Below are 19,232 nucleotides of genomic sequence, written 5' to 3'. Positions count from 1 at the left end.
ATATGTCTGTGTTAAATAGCATCTCCCAAGGATTTCAAATCATATAGCTTCTTTTAGTAAAACCAACTGTAAATAACTACCTTACCAAGAAAGTATAAGATGTGTCTGTTTTTCACCTATCTAATCTTTGTGTTGACGATAAGGATTGCCTTAAGCATATATTCTTATATAAATACTATAATGAAGAGGATGATATAGAACATAGTTGTGAAAGATTTAGGTAGTGGGACATATCCTTCTGATACAAAATGCAACTTTCTTTCCAGTGCGGTGCCTAAGAATTACCAGCACATCCTGGCTTTGGAATTTGCAGCGAAGGAGATCAACGAAAACCCTCAGCTCTTACCCAATGTCACTTTAGGTTTCCGCATCTATGACAGCTATTTCAATGCCAAATGGACCTCTCATGCCACAATGTTACTCATATCCACACTGGAAACATTTGTCCCTAACTATATCTGTGACATCAAGAAAAACCTTTTAGCCATCATTGGGGGACTGGACATCCAGACTTCTCTTCAAGTGGCAACAGTCTTGGATATCTATAAGGTTCCACAGGTAGGATATTTCTCACTCTCTGTCCTATATGGAAATTTACCATATCAATGTTGAATTATGTAGTTTGGAGAAACAAATGTGTACATTCCAAGTAACCAGAGGGACATATCTCAGTCTCAGAAATAATTCATTAATGAACACGTAATGTGTGGTCCGTCTCACTTCATACTGTTATGAGTTTGGGGTGGTAGTGTCTAGACTCCCTTAAATCTCTGAATTCAGTAAAGGGTTAGAAATTAAGCAAACTCTTAACTCCCTGGATCCAGTAAGTGTTGGAAATAACACAGGCCATCTTCCGCATGAGGTAGTCATCTGATAATAGCTGAGTCATTAACCTAACAAAAGGTAGGCAGATGGGCCATCAGGGGATTCTGTGTCTGTCAGCAAAATTGAATGAAGCCCCTCCCTAAGATAGAAGGCCAGTGGTATTTTTTGGTATTGTGATTGGTAGTGTTGTGACCTAACAAAGCTGTGACATGCTGCAGAAAGTAGTCAGAGAGCATGGCTGCTTGCTGTTTTGGATCCAAGACTGCTGCACCTATGGGAGAAGCAGGAGACCCTCTTGGAGTGTAGTGCTATAGACCCCTTCATCATAGGCTCAGATTGTATATATGCATATATAAACCATATAAAACATCACAGTGTCCACTACATTCCAAAAGCAAACACAAACCCCAGGTAATCACATGGACCCTTCGAATCTCACACCACGCAAACATGGGGGGGGCTTAACAATACTTTCACCTGAACACATGTAAACATGGAGGGTGAGGGAGAAATGGTAGTAGTAGTAGTAGTAGTAGTAGTAGTAGAAGAAGAAGAAGAAGAAGAAGAAGAAGAGTTTTGATTTGATATCCCACCTTTCACTCCCTTTAAGGAGTCTCAAAGCGGCTAACATTCTCCTTTCCCTTCCTCCCCCACAACAAACACTCTGTGAGGTGAGTGGGGCTGAGAGACTTCAAAGAAGTGTTACTGGCCCAAGGTCACCCAGCAGCTGCATGCGGAGGAGCGGAGACGCGAACCCGGTTCACCAGATTACGAGACTACCGCTCTTAACCACTACACCACACTGGTAGGCACAACAGCGAAACAAAGAACTTCATTTGAGGCATTTTGAATGTGGTGGAGCTATAGAAAATTGCTGCCTACCCCTGAAGAATAACCTCTGTCATTCCAACAACAATTAAACAGTTGTAGGATTTGGATAAAATATGAGAGAATTCAGGGAACTTCTCATCTTCTGATAACTTTTGCCTCTGCTGCAAGATATATATGCATTATCTTCTTATAGTTAAGGCTCTAAAGATGGGGCATTTTGAGCCAAATGGTGTCCTGTGTGGTTGCAGTTCTCTCCTAAACAATGACTCTATTAGAAGTTCTTAAAAAATGTCATTATTCCCTCTGTCCATTCCATGCAAACCTAGCAGTTATATACATCATAGCATTGTTGTAAGGACTGTTGATATAACATGTTTCAAGTGCACTAAGTAGTTAAAACTGGTCCATTTAAATGGCTATTGTTTATGCCACTTTCTTCCATCCCCACATTTCTCTTTAGTTCATATATGGCTCTGCACCACTGAGGAATGATAAAACCCCAGGATTTTCATTCTACCAGATGGTCCCCAAGGAAGACCTTCAATATCAGGGGATTCTCTACTTCCTTCTGCATTTCAGGTGGACATGGATTGGGACCCTTACCTTCAATGATGAATATGGAGATAGATTTATACAAACTGTGGTTCCGCTTTTCTCCCAGAGGGGTATCTGTTTTGCCTTCACAGAGAGAACTCAGAAAATCAGTTTTGTCTCAGAATTTAATGATTTGTTTAACAAGGGGGCAAAAATACATGATAATATAATGAATAGCAAAGCCAATGCAGTTGTTGTCCATGGGGAATCGTATGCTATGACATTTTTCAGATGGTTGCCATACCTATCAGAAGGAGAACAAATGCCAAGTCAGCCAAAGGGTAAGGTGTGGATTATGACTGCCCAGATGGAGCTCACTTCATTTCCCTATCAAAGGACTTGGGACACCGAAATACTCCATGGGGCTCTCTCATTCACAACTCACTCTAATGATCCACCAGGATTTCACCAATTTGTTGATAGCAAAAATCCTTCCAGCCCAAAAGGAGATGGCTTTATTGTGGAGTTCTGGCAGCACGCATTTGGTTGCGTATTCAGAAATCACATTGCTGGCAATGTGGAGGGAGATAACTGCACTGGGGAAGAGAAGCTGGAGAACCTTCCTGGTCCTTTCTTTGAAATGAGCATGACCAGCCACAGCTACAACATCTACAATGCTGCCTATGTTGTGGCTCAAGCTTTGCATGCCATGTCTACATCCCGAGTCAAACATAGACCAATGGTAACCAGTGGAGGACTGAAGCTTCAGCATCAACATTTGTGGCAGGTAATGAGCCGAACATCTCCATTTAACTGTTTGCCTCTTCACTGTGTACCACTGGAGAAGGAACCTTTGAAAATTGAATAAATACCAGAAGCCCACAACTGGTACTAATTTTCTGATCAGGGCAACTTTAGAATATAAATATAATAGCAACTTGGGCTGGATGGACAATATTAGGATCAAAATATGTTAGAGCTTGGGAGTCTCTGGAAACAGTTGTGTCAGTTAGAAAGAAATGGAATATGATATCTAAGAAAAATAGAATTGACCTATTTTCCCTTGCTAAATTGACTTTGTGAAGCAACCTAACTTTTAAAAAATGATGATAAGGAAAAATTGGATGGAAGCATACATATTGTCAGCGAAGCTCAGATGCTGACAGGAGGAGAAGAAGCAGGCACAGGGAGAGGACAGTTAACAGAAGAAGCAGAGAGGAGGGGGAGAGCAGCTGTAATCTGAGCTCTGACCAAAGGGACAGACAGATGCGTGAGAACTGACTGATGAGGAAACTTCTATAGCAAAGGTGTCAATGGACCTTACAGTATGATTTACACAGGCAGCGACCATTTTGTGTGCATTCAATTGGCACATGAACTCTGACTTGCAGGTCATTTTGGACCTGAAAAAGGGCGGAACAGGAAGAGGAATGGGGTGGAGCAGGGAAACAGTGGAAGACTAGGACTTATGTGTGCTCTACTGACACACAAAATGATCCAGAGCACACCCCACACACAAAGAGGGAACTGCCTGTACAACAGAAAATAATATTTAGAATTTATTGGACTCCACTACATTTTTAAAATGTTTATCTAAGACTTCATGTTGTTGGAGATGTACTAAGGATAATTCTTCTTTAAAGCACATGTTTTTACAATGTCCTACACTTATTAAGTTTTGGCAGAAAGTAGTGGATTATATAAATATGACTGTGAAGGAAAATTTAAAATTTTCAGAGGAAAATGTTCTTTTGAATTACATATTCTTCATATGGAATTTGACAACTGGGCAACATAAATAGATTCTTTGTGTCCTTACTGACACTGATGCAGTGGAAAGATAAATGTCTGGCTCTTTTTAACCAATGGATTGAAGATATGACTACATTTACAACAGATTACTTAAAGGCAAAGGCATGGACAAATATAATGATATTTGGAACATATTTGTACAAAATATAGTAGGTTAAAAATAAACATATATGTATTTGGATAATAATAATACCCATGTATTAGATAAGTATGTATAGAATTGTGATTATTAACTCTTATAATATATATATATTGCAAAATCTTTATGCGTTTTTTAAAAACAGCTTTGACAAATAAGCAATTTTTTTCCCAAGCAGTCTACCATATATATAATATAAGTTCCTTTCACAGATATATATATTTTATGGACACTTCCCCCTAATATATGCACTTCTATACACATTGTTTGATTTGAGAACTGCACTGCAAAGTTCAGAGACATGAATTTGAAAGCATAATTGTATTTCAGTTCACATATTTGGTCCAAAAGTCTGAAATGAGTATTAAAATGCAGACAAAATTGTTTTTCTCCTGCATACCTACTCCTTGGAATTCTAAGAAAAGTTTGAAATGTGTTATTCCTTGCAGATCCTCTATAACATTGTCCTCTTTGTGTGTGTACCTTCTCTGTACTCCTCCCTAACAGAGAGTCTCTCAGCATTCTGAGGCTCCTAAATGCTCTCAGTCCTCATTGGGATGTTTGGAGGCTTGTGCCCTCCTCAGGGTTTCTTTCCCCAAAGCCTTACTTTGTACCTCTGTAAACTTTGAAGTTCCCCCAAGCCTGTTCATACCTACCTCTTACATGTGGGTGATGTTGTTTTGGTTACAGACAGAATCAAATTTATCTCTGAACTTGGCATATAGAAGGAATGATACAGAAACCCACTACACACACACACACACACACACACACACACACACACACACACACCATGAAATCCACAGAGCCATCACTTTCATTAACTTTCCAATGTTTATGTTTATGGCTGTCTGTTAATTTCTGAAACAGACTGCCGCAATTCTTGAAAATCTGTAATTGAAAATAAACTTCAAAAGATGAGAAGAAAATTGCTTCCATCCAGAATGGATACTTAAAGAGTTCAACCTGAAAGATGCAAGACCTCATTATCCCTTCCTGAATTTCAGCCTTGATTAAATTCTTGCCATTTTCTTTTCAATATAGCTCCACCATTTTCTGAGGGGCATCTCGTTTAACAATAGTGCTGGGGACACGGTTTCCTTTGACCAGACTGGGGAGATAGTAGCTGGATTTGATGTCAACAACTGGATTGTTTTTTTCAAACTAATCCTTTAAAAGAGTGAAAGTTGGGAAGATGGACCCCCAGGCTCCTCCAGACCAAGCTTTCACTATCAACGAGGATGCCATAACATGGCATAACTGGTTTAACCAGGTAGGATGTACCGGTAACTGTCAGCTATTTGTGAAGATTCCAATTTTGAATGTGTATAACATATGAAGTTAATTATGGTGAGCATCGTACAGCCCTTATTAAAATCACAGTTAGGACAGAAAATAGCACAACACATAAATTATTGTTAGATGCTATCCCTACAACTTTTTATAGTGGTTCCTGTTATATTGACTATGAATATATTAAATGACATTGTGAAATGAATTCTAAATGGATAAGATCGCAATAATCCACAATAATCACTCTCACATATACTGTATTTTTTGCTCTATAAGACTCACTTTTTCCCTCCTAAAAAGTAAGGGGAAATGTGTGTGCATCTTATGGAGTGAATGCAGGCTGTGCAGCTATCACAGAAGCCAGAACAGCAAGAGGGATTGCTGCTTTCACTGCGCAGCGATCCCTCTTGCTGTTCTGGCTTCTGAGATTCAGAATATTTTTTTTCTTGTTTTCCTCCTCCAAAAACTAGGTGCATCTTGTGGTCTGGTGCGTCTTATAGAGCGCAAAATACAGGTACCTTCAAATTCCACCCAGTAAGCCAGACTAGATGATGCGTGAAATATTTGGCCTGCCACATATCTGTGTTTCTTGTAGATAAAAAACTTCATGAGCACTATAATAACCACAATAAGTCCTATTACCTCTTACTGATATATCTCTAGATAGAACTAGAACATAAACTGCATGAAGTCACCCACAACTCCTCAACAGAGATTTGGGGTGCCTTCAGACTTTCAATATTTGCAGGTGGCACTGTGGTCTAAACTACTGAGCCTCTTGGGCTTACCGATCAGAAGGTCAGCGCTTCAAATTCCCATGACGGGGTGAGCTCCCATTGTTCTGTCCCAGCTTCTGCCAACCTAGCAGTTCGAAAGTATGCCAGTGCTAGTAGATAATTAGATACTGCTGAGGCAGGAAGGTAAATGGCATTTCTGTGCACTCTGGTTTCTGTCACGGTGTTCTGTTGCACCAGAAGCAGTTTGTCATGCTGGCCACATGACTCTGAAAGCTGTCTGTGGACAAACCCCATAGTCGCCGTTGACTGGACTTAACTGTCCAGGGGTCCTTTACCTTTTTACCTTTACCTATTTTGTGATACTGATTCAAGCATATACCAGTAATTTCAGGTTTGCACTATTAGATTGTCCCTATCAGCCTAGAAGAACAAACCCACTTATACAAAAATAACTTTTAGTTCTTGGGAAAGGGATGGAGAAGTGCATGGGAAAGTGGACTAACTGAATAATGGGAAGACAATCACCGTATAAGCAAATCAGAAAGAATGCTTAAGAAACAGGTAATCTGAGGGGTTTTTTTAATGTAGTAAAACACAAAACCTACTAAGAGCACTCACTTTTGTTCTTCCTTTATTATTCTGTATTATTCTGAGAATTATATATATTTTCCTCTTTCACTTCAAATTAGACACAGCCTAACTCTGTATGTACCGATAGCTGCCTTCGTGGTTCTAGCAAGAAAGTGAAACAAGGAGAGCCATTTTGCTGCTATGACTGCACACCTTGTCCAAAAGGGAAGATTTCAGGCGAGGAGGGTAAGAAATATATGGTACAGATTTATATCTGGTTCCCTGAAACTGAGAGCAACATATGTATAAAACCTGTCAGGGAATTGGGGGCTGAGAAGGGGGAAATGATGTGGAAATACAGAGATAAGCCTCCGATTGTAAGTAGTTGTACCTCTTCAGAGGAGGGGGAGGACGAAGGGTTGTCAGGAAGCAATGAATCAGAGAGGGGGAGCAATTTCCAGGGCTTAGCCCTTCACGTAACAGAGGAAGGAAAAGGGGAGGGCTCCGGAAGTGGTTATGCTGGAGAAAACGAAAGCAGCAGCCAGTTGCTGCAACTAATCCGAATGAGCCGGACGTGCTCTGAGAGCTCTGCTGTGTGTAAATAGAAAAATGGAACTAATTAAACCTGTAAAACTGGCTGGAGGCCAGAATCATCTTTGACAAAAAACAGAGCTGCCCGAGATCCCAGCTCACAAAGGACCAACGCCGCTTCGTTGTTAAGTACGAAAGTCTTTATTGAAGTTCAGTTTCACTTCCACAGCCGCAGCGTGCAGCTCTACGTCTCAAACTCTAGACCGCTGAAGCTCCGTCTGAATCTCCTCCCCCCAGACACCAGTTTAAGACTCTAGCCTTGCTCCACCTCTTCCTCTGCTCTTTCCTCCTCTGGTTCCGGCTGTCCGTCGGGGTCTCGCCCTTTCTAGACTCTTCTGACGCTGAATCCCCTGAGTCTTCCCCTCCCTCCGGCGGGCTTTAGGAGCTGGTTCCCAATCCGGGTCTCCTGCTGTCCCTCGTGCCTGTACATTTGAACTTGGCGCGCGCGCCCAGCCGGCAACTTTCCTCCTGACCGTTTCACTGCTGCTGTCACTGCTTCCCCCTTCGGGGAGGCTAGCTGCAACTGACCTCCCCTCCGTTCCCCCACTCTCCGATGGAGGCGTGGTCAGCCCTGACTCATCTTCTCTCCCCGCTGGAGGAGACACTGGTCCTGACACATGTGACTCTTCCCCCCCACTACGCTCTGGTGGGGAAACTGGTCCTGATCCCCCGCTGCTGCTTTGGGGGTCCCCGCTGGCTCCTTGTTTCTGGTGCGTCCCCCCTGGGACCCCCCTTGCCCTGACCATCGGCGCCCCCTTCTGGGAATCTTCTGATTTGCTGGAGAAGCTTATGGAATCTCTCGGGTCACTGTCATACTCCCCTACGCTGCCCTCGGATTCTTCCCCTTCGCTCTCCATTTCCTCTCTCCCCTGTGCTCCTGCTCCCGAGCCCCTGACACATATATTCACTAAGCTTTCTTTTCTCAGTTTTTGAAGCAAGGTAGAAAGATTTGGGTGGCAATGGACTTAATGGTTAACCTAACATATTTTTGCACACAGTTTCATTTCATTAACTTGCATTATTTTAAAAAATAAATCCTGTTTTAAAAATGTAAATCTGCATATTCTCTCAATATGCATTTAGCTGTATCATTGCTCATCAAAGTCCTATTCAAATGTACATTTTCCCCATGAAACATATTTAGATGTATATTTTAAAACATTAAGCTACAGAATATCGACTGGAAAAACCTGGCTAGTTCCTGATTTATGTGAAGTCGATCAGGAAGGGTTTCCAACCCTGCTACATTTCCTGCTGCTGATTGGCTGTCTGAGCAGTATGAGCTCCATCATTTACCATCTTTGCATTTTTCTTCTCCTGATGTCCCCCCCCCCCCGAATCTTAATTACGTAGTCATGAAACAGTTTTTTATTATTTGTTTATAAAATTTAATAAGAAAAAGAAAGAAGGAAACAAGAGTTAGTGTGCTGGTGAGATTAATACATTGAGGTTAATACAAAATATTTTATTTCTCAGACATGAATGACTGTTATGAGTGTGAAGTTGAAAAATATCCAAACAAACATCGGAATTTATGTATTCCCAAAGACAGAACTTTCTTGTCTTATGAAGAACTTTTGGGAATCAGTTTAGCCTCTTTTGCTTTTTTCTTTGCTTTCATTACGGCACTGGTACTGGAAATATTTGTGAAGCACAGGGACACTCCCATTGTGAAAGCTAACAACCGGGACCTCACCTACGCTCTGCTCATCTCCCTCTTGCTTTGCTTCCTTTCTGCATTACTGTTCATCGGATATCCTAACAAAGTGGCATGTCTCCTCCGCCAAACTGCTTTTGGCATCATCTTCTCAGTGGCTGTTTCTTGTGTGCTGGCAAAAACCATCACTGTCGTTCTGGCTTTCATGGCCACAAAACCAGGATCCAGAATGAGGAAGTGGGTGGGGAAAGGACTGGCAAACTCTATTGTCCTTACCTGCTCCCTACTCCAAGCACTCATCTGCACTCTGTGGCTGGTGATCTCTCCTCCATTCCCTAATGCTGACATGAAGTCAGTAGCTGAAGAAATTGTACTGGAGTGTAATGAGGGGGCGGTGACCTTCTTTTACTGTGTCTTGGGCTACATGGGCTTCCTAGCTTTGGTCAGTTTCACTGTGTCTTTCCTTGCCCGGAAATTACCTGACAGTTTCAACGAAGCCAAGTTCATCACTTTCAGCATGTTGGTCTTTTGCAGTGTTTGGTTATCCTTTGTTCCTACCTACATGAGCACAAAGGGGAAATACATGGTGGCTGTGGAGATCTTCTCTATCTTAGCCTCCAGTGCTGGCTTGTTGGGTTGCATCTTTTCTCCCAAATGTTACATTATTTTGCTGAGACCTGAACTGAACGATAGGGATCTCTTAATTAGAAGGAAGTCTTGAAGAATCCATGAGAGTATCTATTTTCTATATTCTATAGGCCGGGAATTTGTGTCCAACCATTGCATTGTCACATTGTCTAAATGAGGAATCTGGGGAGGGGCGGTCATTGTATGAAACCAAACCCACTGGTCAAATGTGCTGATCAAGCTGGAACAGCAAGAAAAGGAACTGAGCAGGGATTATTAATGAAAAACTAAGGATCTGAGGAGCCTGTTATAATGAGACACCTCAAGTGAGTTGGAAATAGGGAAACAGGAGTCCAGTGCATCTATCACTGTTTGATGCAGAATGTCAGGAGACTCCAATGAACTCCACATTTACGCCTTCATGCATGGAAATAGGATTCCTCTTGGAGAGTGTTGGGGTCACATTTATAATACATCTAATGAAATAACATACTTATACAGGGATTTGCTACCTTCAAATATTACTCCTTCTAATGATATAAAATCATTCATCATACATGAGCAGCTCATATTCTGCTATTGCATATTTTAGCTCTTAATATTATATCAATCTATATATTATTATGAATTCAGGCTGGGATGGGGAGATGTAGGCTGCATGTGAGTTTCTTGTAACTCTTGGGTTATAAGCCTAATTCTGAGTTGAGATTGCAGTAAGCTTTATTTTACTTTGTCTTAAAACAGCAGTGTTTGATGTCTGTTTAAATCCAAGGCTACACCTTTAGGGATGTTAATGCTGTGAACCCCTCCATCATAGGCTCAGGTCGTATGTATGTATAAATAAATAAATAAAACATGTATCTTAAAAAGTCACAGTCTCTGCTGTGCATAATTACAAAAAAACAAGACAAAGTTTGGATCAGGGCCTGAAGCCCCAGCAATCTCACACCACTTAGAGATTGGGGTGGAGTGCAAGAATAAGTTTGCCTGCCCTTAAATTATATTCCCATTTGTAAATCACAAAGAAAGGGAAAGGGAAAAATAAAAACGTATTTCTGGCACAACCGTTTAAATTTTGGCAAGGAAAGATGTGACAAGATGAGATAAGGAAAGTGAGACGCAGGAATAACAAGAGGTAATGTTGAGCACTGCCGACGAATTACAAATGTCTTTCCCTGTTGGTGGAGACATTACCCATGCCTCATTTTAGTTTCTCCAGCATAAATTGTGATGCTTTTCTCCCATCCATTGGCAAGACATGGAGACCAACTCATGCAATTGTTGTTCATTCATGTGAACTTTGAAAGAAATGTAATTAGGGGAAAACTCCGCTCTCCCTAGGTTTCTTCTTTCCAGGTCAGAATTTCCAGAGGCCAGTGCTACAGTCAAACATGTTCCTTTCCTCCCTCTCTTGAGACCAAAGGGTTGTATTTCCAGTATTTTTTCCTTCTTGTTTATTATTGTAAGCCAAAATCTTATGCAGCTAAGAGGATATGAAAACTTCTGTTAGGAAAGATGCACAATTGACTATCTTCCCTTTAATTATCAAAATAACTGTAATTAAAGTTCCCACTTGTCTAACCAACTCATGGACTTGCTCAGTACACTATCAAAGCTAATGAGGAAGTCTGTGAAAGGTACTATAATTGAGCCTTTCAAAGCCTGGTGCCCTTGGACTGTATTGGATCACAAACCCATCAAATGCAGTCAGATTTGAATGCTGTGAATTGCAGTCTAAAATATCTGAAGGATATAACGTTGGAGAAGCCTGATAAAAATATATCACCTCCAGCAATCACAGCTAGACCTAAGAATCATAAAGAAGCAAGAATCCATCAGTGTCATCACTATTCCCACCCACCGACAGTTTTCACAGTCTGGATTTCAGATATATGAGCAGACTAAAAGGTCAACTAGGTCAAACTACTTCAGTCTCATAAGCTGTAATAGTACTAGGGGCATCTTAGTGCATAGGGGAAAATAGTACCAAGGATGGTGGCATTATTGGTCTTGCTGCTGATTCTACTTCCTCATGCAATATGCAAATCTCCCATTGTTAAATGCCATGTCCATGATCCATACACTCCACTTCATCAGTATCATGCGGAAGGAGACCTCATCATTGGTGCCATCGCCTCTCACAGCATCATCATCTCCATTTCAATACCCTTCATTGAAAAACCCCCACCAACATTGCTTGAAGAGCTAAAGTAAGGCCTGGATAATTTCTCTTTTGCATTTTTATTCCTTCTTTGGACAATGAAGCAAATCAGTTTAAGAGGTGGGGTGGCTAAACGGTGGTCCTGATGTGGTTGTTTGACTCCAACAGTTACAGCCAACAATGTCCATTGATAATAATAGAAGCGTTAACAATTTATATCAGGAATATTTTAAAGTCTGTGCTCCCTTACGATAGAATTTCCCCCTATCTGCCTCTTCTGCCATTGTAGGCAAGGAGGAGGATCACTTGTAGTGATACCTGTTCAAGATAATTTAAATAATTGCAGTAATAAAAAATACAAATGAGCAATGCTTTTTCCTAAAAAAAAAAAAAAAAAAAAGTTTAGTTGTACCCTCATTTTCCTACTTATATTGAAATACTGCCCCTCAATGAGACCAAACTTAGATTCACAAAATGTTTTGGTGGTATGTGTACCCCTGCGTCTCCCAAGAAAGAAAGCAGTGCTAATGAGGATAGTGTAGAACTGAGTTGTGATAAATTTACAAAGAGTTACATGCCCTTCTGGTGGAAAATGAAACTCTTTTTTTAGTGTGGTGCCAAAGAATTACCAGCACATCCTGGCCTTGCAATTTGCAGTGAAGGAGATCAATGCAAACCCTCAGCTCTTACCCAATGTCACTTTAGGCTTCCGCATCTATGACAGCTATTTCAATGCCAAATGGACCTCTCATGCCACAATGTTACTCATATCCACACTGGAAACATTTGTCCCCAACTACATCTGTGACATCAATGAAAACTTGATAGCCATCATTGGGGGACTGGACTCCCAAATTTCCCTTCATGTGGCAACAATCTTGGATATCTATAAGGTTTCGCAGGTGAGATATGCATCTCTTTGTCAAGTTATGGGAACTTAAGATATCCAAATAGATTTTGATAAATCAATGTGGCATATAAGAATATAAATTCAAACAGCACCCAAAGGGCTAACCAAGATAGTATCTGAAATATGTGGGCTGCCACACATCTGTGCCTATATTCTAAATTTATGACAATTCTTTGATAAGGAAGAAAAATGAAGTGACACCAACTTTTACTTAAGTCCCATAACAAAAGTCTAATCCCTATAACCTCTGGTTGTTATATTCCTAGACAAACATATTAAGGACTTTGGCGTTTAAAATATTCTGTGTAATGTCATCAACAAGTAATCCGCCTTCTATTTGGGTATTAAGCCCACAATTGAATAGCTCAGTGGAGAGTTAGCTGCCACCACCTATAGGATATAGAGCAGTGGCTTTCTATTGTGGCTTTGCTAAGAGGCCCAAGGCAAGAATGTAGGATCCTTGTTTCAAGGTTTTAGAATAACAGGTGTATAACTCTGAGGCTTAATTTGCATTAAGCGACACCACCACAAGCCCTTAATGTCACTGTAGCAGAAAGAGGTGTGCATACCTAATCAGAGCCTTGATTATAGAGGATATTAAAAACATTACTATCCACAAAGGTAACTGCAAAAAAACAACAATTTATTGGAGTTTGCACATTGCGTCAATGGGAATTGTCAGAAAATGAGTCCAAATGGAATTGAAACAACCTATTAAATGAATTGATGAAATGAATATTGTTATTCTTCTGCAAATCCGTTTTAAGGAAGAGCTTAACTTCCCTGTAATGGCTTTAGGGGTTGCTTGTGCGTAAATAGCCGCCGCTCTGGGCTAGGTTGGCTGGTTAAACCATTTCTCGCTGGACAGCCATCCACTCCGTGGCTGTTCAGTCGCTGGCAGAATCCGTCAGTGGGCGTTTCTTAAACCTTTTCCAACATAAAAGTTGTTTGACGCCCAGTCTCCTCCTACTCTCCCTGCGCGGAAGTCTTCTGCGCAGGGAGGGCGTGGGTAGCGGAAGACCTGTGTTCTCCCCGTTGGTGTCCAGTGAAGAGTCCCGGAGCCTGCTCTCTGCTTCCCCCATTGGCCCCCCTCTATCCCTGGTGTAGCGCTGATTTTCTTCCCCAACAGGAGACTTGCCTCTCTCCCTGCTTGGCCCCTCTCCAGCATCGTTGCGGGGCCTCGCCTCCTCCTCTAGTTCCGATGGCAGTTCCCTGAAATTCCCCCTTTAGCTTTTCTTTGAGTCCACTTATTTTATACATCTCTCTCTTTCATTTGTGTAATAGACACAGCCTAAGTCTGTATGTACTGAGAGCTGCCGCCCTGGTTTTTGCAGGAAGGTGAAGGAGGGGGAAGCATTTTGCTGCTACGATTGCATCCAATGTCCAGAAGGGAAGATTTCAGACATGGAGGGTAAGAAATTTACTGTATATATTTAAAGTTTGTTGCCTCTAATCGAGAACATGCATATGAAATCATGCATTCACCAAGGTTCCTTTTTACAGCTTATGAAAATATTGAGAAATCTAGCTGAAGAAGGAACTAATGAAAGTGTATGTGTTTGCGTGATAATTTGTGATGGTGAATGTTCACTGCTGTTAATAAGAAAGAATCCTATACCAAGATCCATAAGGTTGAAGGCGATTAGTGTAAAGTGGATTTTCAAATGAGCCAGGAGGTTTCCGTAACAGCTGGAAATATGCCACCATATCTCCTTAATCCATGCTGAGTTTAGTGTGTGAGCCAGGAGGGTGGGGGGCATTACTAAGGATACAATGCATGAAAATATTCAAAAGGGTGCTGTAACTACATCAATATTTTAAAAGCTTATTTTCTCTCTGACAGACTTCGGATAAGCATGAAATATCAAAATCCAGAAAGCAGTTGAAAGGTTCTGATTAGGCCACCTAATGTCAAAACTGCAAAGACTAAATTACACAAATACTCCTTAATTAGGGAGTAAATAAGTGTGAGCAACTAGAACAGTATCAGGAAAATTTGAGTTGGCTTCAGGCCAGAAATCAGGAAGGGTCTTGGTGGCCCCCCCTCTTGCATTTTGCCTCAGTCAGTATTCAACATCCAATAGGTGAGAAGGCCACGGTTCCATCATTTTAGTCTTTATTGTTTGAAACTCCTTTTACACTTTTTAAATCATTTTAATAATATATTAAGGAGTAGTGGCATGTTGCTCATATTTCTTTTCTCAGACATGAATGACTGCTATGAATGTGAAGATGAAAAGTATCCAAACAAAGATTAAAAATACATGTATTCCCAAGAGTGCAACTTTCTTGTCCTTTGAAGAACCTCTGGGCATCAGCTTAGCCTGTTCTGCTCTTTCCTTTGCTTTCATTACAGCACTGGTGCTGGAAATATTTGTGAAGCACAGGGACACTCCCGTTGTCAAAGCCAACAACCGGGACCTCACCTACGTTCTGCTCATCTCCCTCTTGCTTTGCTTTCTTTCTGCATTACTGTTCATTGGATATCCTGACAAGGTGACGTGTCTCCTCCGACAAACTGCTTTTGGCATCATCTTCTCAGTGGCTGTTTCTTGTGTGTTGGCAAAAACCCTCACTGTGGTTCTGGCTTTCATGGCCACAAAACCAGGATCCAGGATGAGGAAGTGGGTGGGGAAGGGACTGGCAAACTCTATTGTCCTCTCCTGCTCCCTTATCCAAGCACTCATCTGCACTGTATGGCTGGTGGTCTCTCCTCCATTCCCTAATGGAGCATTCCCTAATGCTGACATGAAGTCGGTGGCTGAAGAAATTGTACTGGAGTGCAATGAGGGGACAGTAACTTTCTTCAACTGTGTCTTGGGCTACATGGGCTTCCTAGCATTTGTCAGTTTCACTGTTGCCTTCCTTGCCCGGAAATTACCTGACAGTTTCAACGAAGCCAAGTTCATCACTTTCAGCATGTTGGTCTTTTGCAGTGTTTGGTTATCCTTTGTTCCTTCCTACCTGAGCACAAAGGGGAAATAGATGGTGGCTGTGGAGATCTTCTCTATCTTAGCCTCCAGTGCTGGTTTGTTGTGTTGCATCTTTTCCCCAAAATGTTACATTATTTTGCTGAGGCCTGAGCTGAACAGTAGGGAACACCTAATAAGAAGAAAATGCTGAAGAAATGAAATGTTTGTGTCATTGGTTATAATATCTAGTAAAGCCATTTCTATGTATCCCTGAAAAGAAGCACCCAGAATCCTCTTCAGGCTACTACTCCACAGGATTTCACCCTCTGCTGTCAGTGAAAAAGTGGGAAGGAAGATGGTGTGTCTCCTTTCCCTGTCAACTCCCAACTTCAATCAGAATTTTAAAAATACCAATTAAATATTAGGCCTGCCCCCAAATTGCTCTGAGGGGGAATACAGAGCAGGGCAGTTGTTCCCTCAGCCTGCCCAACCCAAGACTCTAGATTTCATCCCCAGATCAGGTAGGATGTGCAGATGCCCACTTCACATTTCTATTTCCTGCAAATCTCCACTACTTGCCCTCTTTCAACACACTGATGCCCCCATATTCAGCAATTACAGACCTCATTTAACTTTTCCTCTGCTGACTATGAACTCTGCATTTGTTATCATTAGGTCATGGCCATGTATTATTATGCCTTTAGGCTCTTTCCTACAAATATTCGGCAGTAGGGATGAACAATTTCACACTGTTTAATCCCATCTGATTTTTCTGCATGTGCCTGGGTTAATGTACATCCTGCCCCATTGTAGTGGAACACACAATATGGTCACCATCTGTACACATAATTGCAACCAGCACTGACTTCAGCTGGCAGGCACTCATGAAGGCATCGTGGGTTGGTTGCTGATATGCATGGTTTGCTGGTAAATTGACAGGATACCAACATAAGTGACATAAGAAGTCAGGCTTTTTTTTCAACTCACTGGAACTCAGTTCTGTCACCTCTCAGGTGGGCACCATTGCCATTATAAGAGAACAAGGGAGGCATTCATGGAGAGTTTTGGCAATTCTTTTTCTAGAAAAATAGCACTGAGAAGGGGCATTCGGATGGATCCTTGGTGGCAATGGTCAGGAAGAGGGGCCCCCTCCTAGTGATCCTCTGGGGTTCCCCAGGAGTGGTTCACACCATAGGGGCTTCCGTAACTAAGGGTTATGTTTCACCACTTTCCTTTCCACATTGAAGGAACTTTTATCTCTTCAGATTAAGAAACAAAGGAAAAATTGTGGAAAGAAAATTGGAGATTCATGGCATGTGAGGTGATAAAAGAAAATCTTCTCAAGATGTTCTACAGATGGTATATGACACCTTAGAAACTATCTATAATGTATAGAGCAAAATCAAAATTGTTGGAGGTGCAAACAAGTAGAGGGCACATTGCTGCATATTTGGTGGACTTGAGATAAAATTAAGAGTTTTGGGGATATGGTTTATGGAGAGCTGAAGAAAATTAAATAAACTTTTTTTTTTTTTTAAAAAAGCCTTTTTACTGGGGAAATTAGATCCAGATATTACAAAGGAAAATAAGAGGGGGTTTTTTAATGTGACAGTAGCAGCAAGAATTCTAATTGCCAAAAATTGGAAAAATGAAACAATCCCAACAAAAAGAATGGCAAGAAAAGCTATTTGATTATTTAAAGGTAAAGGGACCCCTGACCGTTAGGTCCAGTCATGAATGATTCTGGGGTTGCGGCGCTCATCTCACTTTATTGGCCGAGGGAGCCGGCGTACAGCTTCCGGGTCATGTGGCCAGCATGACTAAGCTGCTTCTGGCGAACCAGAGCAGCGCACAGAAACACCATTTACCTTCCCGCCGGAGCGGTACCTATTTATCTACTTGCACTTTGAGGTGCTTTCAAGCTGCAAGGTTGGCAGGAGCAGGGACTGGGCAACGGGAGCTCAGCCCATCGTGGGGATTCGAACTGCCAACCTTCTTATCAGTAAGCCCTAGGCTCTGTGGTTTAGACCACAAGCCCACCTGCTTCCCTCTTATTTGATTATTTAGAATTGGCTGAACTGAAAGCGGAAATTATAGAAATCCAAACGAAAATTTCAAAAAAAAATGGGGGAAATGTAGTGAATACCTGGGAAAGCAGTGCCCTCAAATAAATACTTGGACTTGTCTAGACTAATATTCACAAAATAAGATAAGGTCTAAAAATGTAATATATAGAGGAAAAATAGAGAAGAGAAATTGAGAAAGAAACAGTTTATTAAGTATACAACTGGACCCGCATTGAGGGGTAAGGAAGTCAAATAGAAATGAATAAGAACTGAAATAGGGGTGTCTGTGTCTCATTTGTTCTCTATGTGTACTTATATCTTCTTGTATGCTTGTCTTCTGAGTGATGTCTGTGTTGGTGTTGGTATAATAAGTTAATAAAAGCATTAAAAAGGGAGAGCAAAGGAAAGGGGGCTCGATGTGAGAGAAGAAATGGTTGGGGCCCCTCCCTTAATTGGTTGGAAGGATAAAGCCTGGGTTTAGAGTTGGGAGTTTGCAGTTATGTGAAATGTAAATAAAGCAACAAGCTGGAGAAAGAGTCAGAGAGCAATGTTTGAGTGTCTGTTTGAACCCAAGGCTACAGCTAAGAGAGAAAAAACTAAAGACTGTAGGGGTGATAATGCTGTGAATGCCCCCCATAGGTTCAGGGTGCATATAATGTGTAAATAAACCACATATCCTAAAAATGCCACACTCTCTGCTGTGCCTCATTCCAAAAGGAAACAGAAATCCTGGCTGAGCATCTGAAGACTCGGGAATCTAACACCACTTAGAGATTTGGGTTGTGGGCAAGAATCAGTATGTCTGCCCTTAAATTATATTCCCATTTGTAAAGCACAAAGAAAGGGAAGGGGAAATATAATAACGTATTTCTGACACAATAGTTTAAATTTTGGCCTGGAAAGATGAGACAAAATGAGATAAGGAAAGTGACATGGACAAATAACAAGAGGTAATATTTAGCACTGCCAACGAATTAGAAATGTCTTTCCGTGTTGGCAGAGACATTACTCATGCCTCATTTTAGTTTATCAAGCATAATGGTTGGTGCTATTCTTCCATCTGTTGGGAAGACAAGGAGACCAACTCATGCAATTTTTGTTCTTTCATGTTATTTTTGAATACAGTGTAAGCAGTGGAAGGATACCCCCTCCCTACGTTTCTTCTTTCCACGTCAGAATTTCAATAGGCCAGTGCTATTATCAAACATGTTCCTTTCCTCCCTGTCTTCAGACCAAAGGGTTGTATTTCCAGTATTTTCTTCTTGTTGTTTATTATTGTAAGCCAAAATGTCATGTAGCTAAGAGGAAATGAAAACTTCTGTTAGGAAAGACACACAAGTGACTATCTTCCCTTTAATTATCCAAAGAACTATAATTAATGTGCCCACTTGTCAAACCACCTCATGGACATGCATAGTACACAATCTAATCTAATGAGAAATTCTGTGAAAGGTAATATAATCGAGCCTTTAAGCCTGCTGCTCTTAAACTGTTTTGGATCACAACCCCATCACCTGCAGCCAATCTTGGATTGCGGTGAATCATTGCCCAAAACATCTGAAGGATA

General features: G+C 41.2%; 1 pseudogene across 1 annotated transcript; it reads left to right on the top strand.

Annotated features, from left to right (window-relative positions):
- The first annotated feature begins 272 nt into the window (after positions 1–272).
- On the top strand, positions 273–15,810 carry LOC310748544 (vomeronasal type-2 receptor 26-like; annotated as a pseudogene). The gene is made up of 5 exons (XR_014552310.1): positions 273–558; positions 2,117–2,977; positions 5,186–5,414; positions 13,972–14,098; positions 14,893–15,810. The product of XR_014552310.1 is annotated as a vomeronasal type-2 receptor 26-like (transcript).
- The last annotated feature ends 3,422 nt before the right edge of the window (positions 15,811–19,232 follow it).

Source organism: Podarcis filfolensis (genome assembly GCF_964270895.1).
Source record: "Podarcis filfolensis genome assembly, chromosome: 13".
Taxonomy (NCBI): domain Eukaryota; kingdom Metazoa; phylum Chordata; class Lepidosauria; order Squamata; family Lacertidae; genus Podarcis; species Podarcis filfolensis.
The sequence above is the reverse complement of the archived record's forward strand: the minus strand, read 5'-3'. Positions and strand labels throughout refer to the sequence as shown.